This window comes from Lithobates pipiens, unplaced genomic scaffold (genome assembly GCF_037356315.1).
Source record: "Lithobates pipiens isolate NorthernLeopardFrog02 unplaced genomic scaffold, aLitPip1_a1.2 Scaffold_25, whole genome shotgun sequence".
Classification (NCBI taxonomy): Eukaryota; Metazoa; Chordata; class Amphibia; order Anura; family Ranidae; genus Lithobates; species Lithobates pipiens.
In genome coordinates this window covers 26,616,094-26,631,041 of record NW_027507787.1, presented here as the reverse complement: position 1 = coordinate 26,631,041, position 14,948 = coordinate 26,616,094, and positions in this window count along the sequence as shown.

Genomic DNA, 14,948 nt, shown 5'->3' with positions numbered 1-14,948 from the left:
CGTGGGCCCCGCCTGCCTCCAGTGTGGGTGCGATTTTCTGTCCACGTTGCAGCACATTGCAGGTAAGTTCGGGGTACCGTTGGCGGGGGATAAAAAAGAGGGACCAGTTACGGACTTGAGTTTTTTGGGGATAGTGATCGATTCGAGGGCAATGGAGTGTCGATTGCCCGAGAATGAATTACTTGATCTGAGAATGGAATTGGTGGAGATGCAAGGATAGTAGAAGGTCCGGTTGAGGGCCCTGCAGTCTCTGTTGGGCTAGCCTAATTTTGCTTGCCGGATCATCCCTATGGGGGCGGGTGTTCTGCAGACAGCTGTCGGCAGCCTCGGCCGGGGTGAGTGTGCCTAACCATTTTGTGCGTCTGCGGGAAGGAACACAGGGAAGACTTGCGGGCGTGGCGTGAATTCCTAGCCTCTTGTAGCGGGCGGGACATGTGGATGTCGGGGCCAGCGAGCAATTTCGATGTGGAATTGGTCGCTGCCGCGGCTGGGTCGGCGGGTTATGGGGCGTATTTTCGGGGACGGTGGAGTGCTGACCCTTGGCCGCAATCTTGAGAGGTGGCGGGGTTGTTGGGCAACCTGGTTCTGCTTGAACTATTCCCGGTGGTGTTGGCATTGGAGCTGTGGGGGGAGGAGTTCCGTAATATGAAGTTGCGCATTAGTTGAGACGGCATGGGGGTGGTTCAGGTCCTCAACCATTTGGCTGCTACGGCGGCTGGTGTTTCGGTGCTTACGGCTCAATGTTTACGTTTCGGCAGTGCACATACCTGGGGTGGAGAATTCTTTGGCTAACTCGCTCTCTCGTTTTCAGTGGGACGAGTTCCGGGATCTGGCGCCGAGAACGGAGGAGTCTAGGGCGTCTTGCCCTGGGTGGATGTGGGGGATGCCCTTGTAGTCGCCGCAGGTTGGATTCAGGGGTCTTTGAGTGAGTCCACGTGGGCGGCCTATTCTAGGGTGTGGTCAGAATGGTTTAGTTGGAGCGGTTGGTCGGGGCTCCGACCAGCGCTGGTTGGGGCTGTATTGGGTGGCACGGAACATTTAGATGGGATTGGCACCTGCGTCGATTGATCGGAAATTGGCGGGGTTGGCATTTTGTTTAAGCTGTGGGGAGAGCCGGACGGGAATGTGGCTTTTTGGGTGCGGCAAACCTTGAAGGGGTATAGGAGGGAACGGAAAGGTCGGGAGGCGCACAGGCTGGTGAAGTGTGATAACTTGGTGGCGATTTGTTCCCGGCTTGTGGAAGTTTGTTCTTCCGCTTACAAGGCCATCCTGTTCACAGCGGCTTTTTCATTGGCGTTTTATGGGGCGTTTGGGACTGGGGAGTTGGTGTGTCGGTCTAAACGGGGTGCTGTGGGGCTGTTGGATCAGGATGTACAGGTGGCTGCTGATCGGGTGAGTATACGGTGGCGGAGGTCCAAGCCTGACCAGCTGGGCAGGGGAGTGGTGATTATACTGTTTGCCTGGCCAGGCTCGGCAGTGGGCCCTGTGGTGGCGGTAAGGGCCTTTCGGGCGGTGCGGCTGGAGGGGGGGGGGGCCTTTCTTGCTGCATGCGGGGGGCTCTTTTCTCTCTAGGTTGCAATTCGTGTCAGTTTTCAACGGTGCCTGCGGACTGTGGGTTTGGACGACCGGGAGTACTCGTCGCACTCCTTCCGTATTGGGGCGGCCACTGAGGCGGCCCGATGTGGGCTGGCTGAGGCGATTGATCGCCGGATCGGTCGTTGGGAATCTAAGAGGTTCCGTTCGTATGTCCGGCCGCAGTTGATCCTGGGGTGAGTGGGGGCGCGGCTGGGAGTGTTTTGCAGTATGGGGTTGGGAGTTACAGGTGTTATGGTATATTACGTTTGTTGGTTGTTATGTGTTCTGTGTTATGTTTTTTATTCCAGATGGAGGTTCCTCACGCCTCGTTTGGATCCTAGGGCACTCGGACGTGTGCTGGGGGGCCGGGAGAGGTGATGCTCAGCCGGCAGGCGGGCCGTTGGGAATTCCTGGGGGGAGGCTAGGTTGATGTGGTTGGGATTCCCGGGCATGCGGTGGGAGCGTGTGATGAAGGAAGTTGAGCGCTTTGCAATGAGGGACAGGCCCCCGGATGTGTTGGTCATTTACGCAGGGGGGCAACGACCTGGGCATACGGAAGGAACGGGACATCTTAGCTGATGTTAGGGCGGATGTTTTGCACTTACGAGTCCGCTTCCCGGGTACCATCTTGGTTTGGTAGGTCGTTGCGGGCAGATCGGTGTGGAGGTGGGCTAGGTCCATGGTAAGCATCAACAAAACCAGGATGGGGGTCGGACGTGGGTATTGACCTTTGGTCATTGGGTCTGCAGGAGGGTATACAAAATAGCTCTTAGGGTGTGGGGTGGCCCTCAAGGTTGAGGGGGTCACCCTTTCGGGCTGTGGCGGTGTGTTTTCTGGTGGTTTCTGACGGTAGACAGGTACTCAGAAGGGATCTGAGGGTGTGGGGGGCTCATCTAACGATCGGCCCCTCTGGGTATTCCTGAACGTTGGAGGGAATACGGTTATGTTCACTGGCGGAAGTTGTCTCCGACCGGTCACAGGTGGAGGCCTTTGGGAAGTTGGTGAGGTGTACCGCAGTGATTTGGTATTGGCTTAAGTGGGGTCACCGTCAGAGATCACCAGAATGGGCAGTTAATGTTATTTAATGTGGTTTAATGGTAATAAAGTTATTTATATTTATATATCTATATATATTTAGATATTTTCATATTAACAAGTTATTGGAGTGAATTTTGAGTTATGTTTAATAAAGGCTGTTGTGGCCAGTTTACTCCAACCTATGGTGTGGTCTCGTTTCTAATAGGGGAAGGTATGGGTAAGGAATAATATAAGGGGAACATTCAGACTACACTAGTCAAGAGAAGCACGGATTATGAATGCAATGATATAAGGAGTGCTGGACATGACAGTGTGGATGAGGGACACAGAGGGTTAAGCTTTATGGGTGGAGCTGAGGAAAAAGGTTTGCAGGAAGCAAGTTCAGTGTAGGGGAGGGGTCATATAAAAGGGAGGGGGGTGGCTTTAGGGGATCATTCGGATCCCAGCGTGACACAGAGGAGGCAGTTTTTCCCGCCCTCCCGCCCTAATGTTATGTGTTTGTTTTGTTGTGTCGTTTGTTGCTGGTCTTTTCTTCTTTTGCAGGTTTCGTCGGTTGTCACGGCAGCTGAAGGTTTTCCTGTGTTGGCGGTGTGTTTTCTGGTGGTTTCTGACGGTAGACAGGTACTCAGAAGGGATCTGAGGGTGTGGGGGGCTCATCTAACGATCGGCCCCTCTGGGTATTCCTGAACGTTGGAGGGAATACGGTTATGTTCACTGGCGGAAGTTGTCTCCGACCGGTCACAGGTGGAGGCCTTTGGGAAGTTGGTGAGGTGTACCGCAGTGATTTGGTATTGGCTTAAGTGGGGTCACCGTCAGAGATCACCAGAATGGGCAGTTAATGTTATTTAATGTGGTTTAATGGTAATAAAGTTATTTATATTTATATATCTATATATATTTAGATATTTTCATATTAACAAGTTATTGGAGTGAATTTTGAGTTATGTTTAATAAAGGCTGTTGTGGCCAGTTTACTCCAACCTATGGTGTGGTCTCGTTTCTAATAGGGGAAGGTATGGGTAAGGAATAATATAAGGGGAACATTCAGACTACACTAGTCATGGTCACCTCCTCATGGAAACACCACACGCTGACAAAGATGCCTGGATATGCACCCGGGGTCCTTCCTTTAGCTCTCCGCCACTAACCTCAGGGCTGGAACAGGAATGATCACACAAACTTAGGACCACAGCATCCTTCTCCAGTGTCCAATCTCTCCCCTACCTCATGGTAACTCTCCCTTCTCCCAGAAAGCATCTGAGGTACGATTCCATCTATGTAGCAATGCTTGTTGGGATGTGTAGTTCTCACTATGCTGATTTCTATGAAGTAGCCTGTGCTGATCACTCCATCTCCCAGAGTTCCTTGCCACTCTGGCAGTTCTCCCGATTGGCTATCTTCCCTCTGCCAATGAAAAAGCAGGAGAAAAAGCAGGGAGTGGGCGTCCCTGCCTGTGAATATGTCTATGCCTCATTTCGCAGTGAGAAGAAAAAAAGGGAGAGGGGAAATCCCTCCTGCAGAGCTGACAGCTGAGTCTCCCTTCAGTGAGAGACCCAGCCAGCTTGACAATGTAGCAAGAATTCAGAGCAGCCGCTACATACAGATATTGGTGGCAGTTATTTTAAGCATAGTTTGCACACCCACCGGCCACTTTAAGTATACCAGAATAATTGCTTGGCAGCAAATATTGCTAATCAGCCAATCACATGGCAGCAGCTCAATGCATTTAGGCATCTAGACGTAGTGAAGACAACTTGCTGAATTCCAAACCGAGCATCAGAATGGGGAAGAAAGGAGGATTTAATTGACTTTGAAAGTGGCATGGTTGTTGGTGCCAGACGGGCTGGTCTGAGCATTTCAAAAATTGCCCATCTACTGGGATTTTCACACACAACTATCGCCAGATCTCAGTCCAATAGAGCACTTTTGGGGTGTTGTGGAATGGGAGATTCACATCTTGGATGTGCAGCCAAGAAATCTGCAGCAGGTGCATGATGCCATCATGTCAATATGGACCAAAATCTCTAAAGATATGTTTTCAACATGCCACGAAGAAATAGGGCAGTTCTAAAGGCAAAAGGGGGTCCAACCCGATATTGGCAAGGTGTACCTAATAAAGTAATAAATAGTGATAAGAGTGGCACTAATCCACACATTAACCCAAAATATAATGGTGAATAATCAAAATATACTGTATATCTATATGTAATATCACATGTGTGATAACATCTGTGCAAAATTATATAAGTGCTAGTGCGTATCAAAGTGCAGTGCAAACAATTCCCCTTATACAGGTGACAGCAAATCATGGGGAAGACAAAACAGAAGGAAGGAGGCTCCCATAGCATAAAAACATCTCACAGGTGTGGAAGGAGTGCCTGACACTAGGGAGTAACACTCACAGCTAATAGCTGCTCGACTATGGACCTGTCATAGACCACAAGTGTGAGCCAGCATACGCAATGTCATCAGCATCTGCGCCCCACCCTACCCTACGTCAGTTTCATCACGTGATGACTTCCCCGATGAAAGTCGGGACCCTTCCTTTCCAAAAACGCATTGATGTGAACGCATTAGTGTGAATTAGTGTGAATAGTGTGAATAGAGCCTTATATGTCCTACTCTGTCCACCTTCAGGCCTGGTTCACACCTATGCAGGTTGCAGTTGATGCATATTCCAGATGCATTTTGCATTTTTTTGTTACACGTTTTTGATCCATTGATGTCTATGGAACCAAAAAAAACACAACCTGCTGGTCCCTGGCGCTTTCCATAAAATGCACAGATGTGAATGTGACCCCTAGGAAACCATGTTAAATGGACTGTAGTGTGTTTCTGCAAAACTGAAAATGCACTAAAAAAAAAAAAAAAAATGCATAGGTGTGAACCAGACTAGGTGATCACTGAAAACTAATTTCTCCAGGGAAGCCGACCACCTCTACCTGAGGCTCGGTTCACACAGGGGCAGCATGACTTTTGGAGGCAACTTGGACACCACTTGGGGCGACTTACAACACGACTTTAAGTCGCCCCAGGCCAGGCGACTTTTGCCGTGGCCAATCAGAGAATGAGCTCTCAAGGGGGAACTCCACGCCAAATTTATTTTAAAAATTTGGCGTGGATTCCCCCTCTGAGAGCATACCAGGCCCTTAGGTCTGGTATGGATTTTAAGGGGAATCCCCTACGCCGAAAAAACGGCGTGGGGTCCCCCCAAGATCCATACCAGACCCTTATCCGAGCATGCTACCCGGCCGGCCAGGAAAGGGGGTGGGGACGAGCGAGCGCCGATCTTGTCCCCCTCTTCGGTTCATCTTGCCGGGCCAATGCGCCTTCTTCTAGCTCTTTTACAAGCGGTGGCCCGGTCTTCTGTTGCCGTCTTCTGTTCTTCTCTTCTGGAGATGTTGCCTCATCGTTGTCTCCGGTCACAATGACAGGACACGCGGCGTCTTATATAGGGGCATCACCGGATGATGTCCCCGCCCATTATGATGTCACAGTCCAAGAGGATGCTGGGACTGTGACGTAATGGGCGGGGACATCATCCGGTGATGTCCCTATATAAGTCGCCACGCGCCACTTTGACCTACAGGTAAGGCTTACCTGTAGGTCCAAGAAATATCTCCTAAACCTACACGGTTTAGGAGATATTTACTAAAAGACAGTCACAGCTGTCTGCGGCGCATGCACCATAGACAGAGGTGCGCAGGCGCACTATCGCCATTAGCAGCATGCCGCTGCTAATGGCGATATGCTGTTAGTGGTGGCTCCCGTGCGCATGCGCGGAGGTGACATCATCGCTGCTCCGGCATTGTGAGTGGCTGGAGCAGCGATACCCGGAAGAAGATGGACGCTCCAGACTACAGGGGACAGCGGTGACATCACTGACTCCTGTGTCAGGTAAGTGATGCATAGTAGCCCATTATGCTTTACCTTTGCAGGGAGACAAAGAGGAAGTAAACCCAATCTCTTGTATTGTATCTGTACTGTATTCCATTTATATTGTAAGGCCCCTTTCACACATGCGGATGGTTTGTCCGTATTTCATCCATCCGTTTGCGGATGAAATACGGGCATACATTCATCCCTATGGGATAGCGGGTGTCTGCGGATGAGCATCCGCAGACACCCGATATCGTCCGCCTCCGCTACTGTCCGATTCTGCAGACGGAGGAAAATCCTATTTTTCTATCCGTCTGCAGAGCGGATCGGATGAACACGGACAGACGGTCCGTGCTCGTTCGATCCCCATAGAGGAGAGCGGAGATCTGACAGGGCGGTCCCTGCACAGTGTGCGGAGACCACCCTGTCCGCCGCCGGCTCAGCGGGGACAACGGAGCGATCCCCGCTGAGCGAGCGGATCATCACGGGGCGGATCATTACTGATCCGCCCCGTGTGAAAGAGGCCTTAAGCATTGCATAAACTGTTGGAGCAATATAAATACTTATATAATAAGAATGATGTTCAGTTTTATACAGCAGCGTGTATTATACATCATAACCATGTGGTTTTTGTAATCTTATATTTCAATGCTGCTGGTCTTCTCCGGTCTCTTTTAGTCACCCGTTTTTTTGTGGTGGTGGTGTGGGGGGCGAGGAAGCAACATGCACTGCATTATGCAGCCCATTCGTAATGAATGGGATGTCACAGATCGCCGTATACGCGCCCGACGTACAATGGTGGGGGCTGGTCGGGAACAGGTTAAATCCTATAACATTTTTATTCATGTTCTTGTGTGGAAATCTGCATTATGTTCCTGTTTATATCCCCTGCATGGGAATTGGACATCTGGTTTTCTTTCACATATTAAAAAAGAAAAAAAGACACACATGGTACCGGAAAAGTCCTACATGCTGCGTTTTTGCTGAGGTAAAACAAAATATGCACCTCTCCATTGAAACGAATGGAAAACACATTAAATACATAGCAAAATTGTATAAAAAAATTGTATTGTAAAAAAATTATATTACATTATATATATATATATATATATATATATATATATATATATATATATATATATATATATATAAGGCACCCAGTCACACATCCTTTTTTCACAGATGCAAAATGCGATTTTGGTGCAGTTTTTGAGTTATGCGTTTTTTTCACAGGAGTGTGCATGGAAACATGGCAAAAACATGCGTTTCTGCAGCGTGAAAGCAGTCTAAAAAAAAAAAAAAAAAAAAAATGCAAGCTTAAAGATTTTTCCTATATAAACACATAAAATTATTTATTGCTTCAGTTTACACATATATGTACTTGCGTGTATATGCATAAATGACTACACTCAATTGTTCTATTTTTATTCTTTTTACACCTCTGAACGCATTGCTGCACAGATCTTTACGCAGCTGTGTGCGATATCAAATCCACAAGAGAAAAAAAAAAAAAAAAACAGCTACACGGCTGCAAACACAGTTTTTTTTTTTTTTCAATTCGTGTGCAAGAGGCCTTATAAATGAACTATACTTTTTTTTTTTTTTTTTTTCAGAATCAGAGGTGGCTGCTCATTTTTCATTTATAGCTTCCACATAAGCTTAGAGTTTTTTTTTTTTTTTTTTTTTTTTTTTTTTTACTTACTTGCTAAGGAAAAGGCATCTGAATACTGTCTGCAGTCTGGCAAGCATTTGACTTGAAATATTCCTCTGCTCCTCCAGCCCTGCATCTCCCCTCCTCCACTCACAGGAAACACCTGGCCTAATTAGTCTCTATACTTTAAAACCAGATGCTGACTTCACTGCAATCTGATCTTGAACTTGATGATTACTGGTGCAAATCCACCCACTGCAAAGTACTGTGCTGATCTGTTCACTTCACCCACTTCTTGTCAGCATGAAAAGATGGCCTGTTCTGGGGCTCTTTGATCACATGCGCTGATTTCTTCTTCTTCTTTTTTTTTAGCACATTTCAAGAGTTGAAGTTACACGGAAAAAAAATATATATATATATTGATTTTCTTGGTTATCAGGCCGTTACATGTGTTCCGAAAAAAAAGTAAGCAATTACCCCATATGGCACCAGCGGGTTGTAATTGTCAATTGTGTCAGTGACACTTGTAATGATTCATTTGCTGACTGCCTAAAAAAAAAAAAATAGTAGACATTAACCACCTATGCCCCAGCCCAATTTGCAGCCAAAGGACCAGGCCCCTTTTTGCGATTCAGCACTGCGTCGCTTTAACTGACGATTGCGCGGTCGTGCGACTTGGCTCCCAAACAAAATTGGCATCCTTTTATTCCCACAAATAGAGCTTTCTTTTGGTGGTATTTGATCACCTCTGCGGTTTTTATTTTTTGCGCTATAAACAAAAATAGAGCGACAATTTTGAAAAAAAATGCAATATTTTTTACTTTTTGCTATAATAAATATCCCCAAAAAATATATAAAAAAACATATTTTTTTCCTCAGTTTAGGCCGATACGTATTCTTCTACATATTTTTGGTTAAAAAAATGCAATTAGCGATTATTGATTGGTTTGCGCAAAAGTTATAGCGTTTACAAACTAGGGGATTGTTTTATAGCATTTTTATGAATATTTTTTTTTACTAGTAATGGCAGCAATCAGCGATTTTTATTGTGACTGGGACATTATGGCGGACACATCGGACATTTTTGACACATTTTTGGGACCATTGTCGTTTATACAGCAATCAGTGCTATTTAAATGCACTGATTCCTGTGTAAATGACACTGGCGGTGAAGGAGTTAACCATTAGGGGGCGGGGAGGGGTTAAGTGTGTGTGTGTGTGTGTGTGTTTTAACTGTAGTGGGGCGTGGCTTGGCATCTGACGTCACTGATCGTCTTTCCCTATAACAGGGAACAGATGATCAGTGACAGGCTCAGTAGGACGAACGGGAGAGGTTTGTTTACACAGACCTCTCCTTGTTCTTCAGCTCTGTGACCCGATCGTGGGACACCAGCAGCGATCGGATCCGCTGGTCCCGCGGCCACGGTGCTCAGGACCGGGTTGGAAGCACGCCGCTGGGCACTTAAAGAGCCACATACAGGTACGTGATTGTGCCCAGCCATGCCATTCTGCTGAGGTATATGTGCAGGAGGCGGTCCTTAAGCAGTTAAAGGGTAATCCACTTTCATGGTAAAAAAAATAGCATATTGTGTTTTCCAATACATGCTTTTAAAATGCATAGGTGTGAACCAGGCCTTAATGATTTTCCCAGAAGTCTGCACTATGATTACGGCCCGGGTTCACACTGGAGCGCTGTGGCGGGCTGAAACCGTGCCTGAGTTTGGCCCTGAAACAGAAATAAAGACGCACAGCGTTTCTGTGCAGTGCGCTCTGCAGCCGCCCCGGAGATATGTGAAACTGCTCCATAGAGAGCCAGTCGCAGTCTCCTGCAATGCGAATTGGATGAGGCAAAACTCACATCCAATTAGCATAGGTGTGAACCCAGCCTCAAATCATATTTTGGGCATCGCTTCCAACAAAATGATCATTTTTGGTGAGACACTCTCAATGGGAAATCACATCTAAGCCCTCGTTCACACCAGGCTGATTTGACGTCAAATCGCATGCCAAAACTGAGCCTATTCCCAGCAACGGCAGTGTCAGAATCGGTGCGATGCCAACTTTGCGGCGCTGCCCCGATTCCCAAAAGTAGTTTCTGCACTACTTTTGGTGACTTCGGGGGCGATTTCAATAGACATCTGTGCATGAACCTGCACAGATGTCTGTCAAATCACCCCCAAAGTCAGACTAAAATGGCGGTTTGAAATTGTGCATGTTCAGCTGAACTCGCACGATTTCAAACCTGCCCAAAGAGAAGAAACTGCCACTTTCCTAATTAGAACCCTGCAAATGCTGCTGCTGATTGATAATTATATAATCACTTTTCACATGGACACAGACAAAAAAAAAGCGATTTCTTCAGAATAATAAACGGTAGGAATCTGCAACAAAGTTTGTTAAATTTGCAATGTACATAGATCACTCAGAGGGAAATGTGTTTTTTTTTTTCAACAAAGGTGGAGTTACTCTTAAATCTGACTATTAAAGTGTTACTAAACCCACAACCATAACATCAGTCTGTATATGCAGTAAAGCATGCTTGTTATACTCACTGTGGGACCTAAGGCATTAATCCTGAGCATTGTGTAAAAAGGCTGTTTGATACTGTCTTCTCTGATTCTCCCCTTCTTCCACTGTCCTCAATCCATCTGCTGATAGTACATAGGCTTTGGAGTCACATGCTCAGTTTGGTGTGTATTGCTAGAGAGTTTTTTTCCCCTAAGCCCTTGTACACACGGTCGGACATTCCGACGGAAAATGTCAGATCGGACCGTGTTGTCGGATAATCCGACCGTGTGTGGGCTTCATATGACTTTTTTCCGTTGGAACGTCCGACCAACAAAGTTTGAAAGCTCGATATAAACATTTTCCGACAACATGATCCAATCAGACTTTGTCCGATCGTTTATAGAGAATTCCGATCGGATAAAGTGCCACGCATGCTCAGATCAAATTCTTGGACCAAAGCTATTGGCTGCTAGCCTGAACGTAGTCCCATCGTAACAAAATAATGTCATCACGTTACGAACCATCGGATTTTCAGACAACTTTGTCCGACCGTGTGTATGTAACACCAGTTTCAGACAAAATCTGTCTGGAAAAATCAGACGGATTTTGTTGTCGGAATGTCCGACCGTGTGTAGAAGGGCTTAGAACAGGGTATTTGATCAGCACAAAGCCAATAAGGACTGTCTGGCTTTAACCAGACACTGATAGAAGTCACAAGACTTTATACTTTATACTACTGATGAGAAACTGTATTTGGCATTTCATATTATATATAGTGAATGCATGGTCATGGGTTTAGTATTAAAATGAATGGTTTGTATATAGCTCTGTGTGTAACTTTACCATTTAGGGTTGATTCATACCACCAGTTGCACTGATTGCTTAGCTGCTGGTATGCACTGGGAAGACACAGGGCCAACGGGCTGACCCTGATGTATTGCACTGTTTACTTTTCTTTTCTTTCTTTTTGTTGGAATTTTATTAAAATTAACATTCAAGGGTAGATATACATTTTCATGAAAAAAAGGTCAACTAATATCCTGGCCACCCCTCTACACCGTGTTGCACATAGTGGCAGTGGTGCCCTAAGCTGCTGTTGTAGTGGTCTGTATAATATACATAGCGATTATCTATCATTATGCTCGCAATGGCAAACACATTTGTCAGCACAGTAACATGACATGTTAACCAATGAGAAGCACATTTGAGGCTTCTGTGTCTCAGAAAAAAAGTGATTCTCATTGGTCTGGTTCCCGTGATCCAATGAAAGCTTGCCATTTAGGCCATTATAATTAGGGTTGCACTAAGCATTGGCACTAGTATCGGTACTCCATGCAAAACACCAGTACCTGAAACTGTTACTTTCAGGCTTGGTTCTTTCAGGTGTCAGCGGAATTCCCCCACTGATAGACATGTGCGATTAGTTTTGTACGAATCGAAAATTCGTACCAATTTCCAGAAGTTCGTACATTTATACGAATTAATTTTTACGCATACGAATTCTGTAGGAAATGCGAAATTTCGTTTATGAATTTCGCATCCCGATTCATAATGAAAATTATTTTTTTGTTTAACGAACCTAAAAGTTAAAACCCCAGGAAGTCAGCACAGGGATGGTGAGAGCCCCTCATAATATTAAAATTCATCATAATGAACTTTCGTTATTTTAATCTAACAAAAATTTGTATTTTGTACGAAGCCAAATTGAATTTCGGACAGGGATTACGAAATACAATTTCTTTTTTTTATACGAAATGGAACAAAACTAAATACATTTTTTGATGACGCCCATGTCTACCCACTGACAGTCTAAAATGTAAAAAGAAAATAAAGCCGGCAATTATCAGTTGTTAAGGAGCCGGGCCGCCACGTCCTTAACAACCGATGACTCATTCAGCTGTTGGTGAGGTACCTCTGTTGATGGCTGACGTGTTAAAGAAATCTGGCCATTGGAACTGTCAAAAAAAGCAGGCAGGCAATGTTTATCAACAACAGTGCTCAGCCACTGACAAGAAAAGATAAAAAGAAACATTGTATCTTTCTGTTACTTTATCTAGAGATCAAAGGGATGAACGTTGATCTGCAGAAGTAAGTTTAAAGCAACCTGCATAAAAAAAACGTTTATTTTTTTAAAATTAAATATTCCTCTGTTTAACTCCTTATTAACCCTTACTTTACTCTAATCAGCCTTAATAACTCCTTATTCTCCTCCATTTAATTATTATTTTCCAATTGATTTTTTATTTTTTTGTTCACTTCTATTTTATAAACTGGTAATAATTAAAACTTTTTTTGTTAGCCTTGTTTGGTAATATTTTTACACCTTTAACATATATATACACATTTCACATTAAAAAAAAAAGCGCAAAATGTAAAAAAAAAAATGTATTTAATTTGTAAATAACTTTTGAATGCTTTGTACCATTACTGACAACTAAAGTGTAAAGAAAACGGTTACGGTAGGTATCAGTAATTGATATTGGTGAGTACTAAAAAAAAGCATTGGTACTGGTAAAAAAAAAAAAAAAAAAAAAGGTATTGGTGCATCCCTAATTATAATGTATACTCAATTAATTTATGTGTGTTGTGGTGCATTGAGTATGGACCACGACACCGATAGCACGGGACATCATGAGCAAAAGGATATTTGGTGTTTTGTGAAAAGATAAACTTACTCTTAAAGTTCTATTTGCACAGCGGTGTTGGTATTATGTGGTTTCAGACACAACCCACCACATTGGAAAAAAAAGTACTATATGTATGATAAAGCTGGCTAACAAAACACACATTTGGAGCATTGTGCAATCATATGCGATTAGGAAACCATTTTCATACAGAGTGCATAATGCGCTCCGTTGGACACTGTACCTGCATTTTACACCCTATTCATAATATATAGGCCACAATGTGGAGCTTGAGGTGTCCCACAGTTTCCTTTGCTTAACACTGCATAGAGAACGCTGTACTTTGAGAAAAGAGGTCAGCCTTACAAACCTTAGAGCGGCCATGTGATGGGCTCTCCGCCTACTCGTTTTTTTTGTCATTTGTTCATTTGAATGGCATTTCACTTGTTTCAGAGTCCTAAAGCAAGTGGAGTTCAATACACATTTGCAAATGGCCACATGTAGCAGCACTCTACCCAACCTCTACCACGACACAACCTGCCTGGAGTTTGCATGTTCTCCCTGTGCCTGCGTGGGTTTACTCCGGGTACTCCAGTTTCCTCCCACACTCCAAAGACATGCAGGTAGGTTAATTGGATCCTGTCTAAATTGTCCCTAGTATGTATGAATGTGATTTAGGGACCTTAGATTCTAAGCTCCTTGAGGGTAGGGACTGATGTGAATGTACAATGTATATGTAAAGCGCTTCGTAAATTGATGGCGCTATATAAGTAACTGAAATAAATTAATAAATCATGAATCTTCAAGCTACGGCTCGCCAGCTGTTGCGCAACTACACATACCATGAGGCATTGTAAAATTCTGCCATTCACAGATATGACTAGGCATGATGGGAATTGCAGTTCCTGAACAACTGGAGGGCCCTAGTTTGAAGACCCCTGCTTTACATCATCACAGCATTCTAACAGCATTAATGCTGTCACATAGTAAGCCTGCTGTCATGTTACGGTGGCAAAGCGTTGGTGGAGGTGATACTACTAGCCCAGAAAGCTCTCATATTGACACCCCTGTACAAATTGTTAAAAGTTTTTTTTTTTGCTAATTGTTATCGCTAAGATGAACTACAACTGGCTCCATGCCTACAGCAAACAAGAACGCTGAACACAAGACTAAAAGGAAATCACAATTCCCAAGCAATGTTTATTCTTCACTGGTGGCTTGTGGTAAGTTTGAGGGCCCATTCACATTTAAGCATTCTGTTGCAGTCTTAATGCAAATGCCATCCATTATGGCATGCATTAAGGGTAAAAAATGTCCCAGTATTTGTATCACCCTATCCTATCTCAATCCAGCATGCCACCCGAATGCAGCAACGCAGCTCCCTCTTCCTCTCCTCACAGAACTCTGTGAGAGCTGTGGGAGCCATAGGCCTCTGTTGCTGTCAATTAAATCTTTTGAGGTTAATCGGGGCAGAGCTGAGCTGTGCTGTGTGTACTTATAGATGCACACAGCCTAGCTTGGGAGCGAGTCCACAGGTGTGCCCCCATAGGAAGTGGCTTCCTATGGTTGTGCAGTCTAGAGTAGCGGCGTAGGACCCCAGAAGAGGAGGTTCAGGGCCGCTCTGTCCAATACCATTGCACAGAGCAGGTGTGTATATCATGTTTGGATTCTTT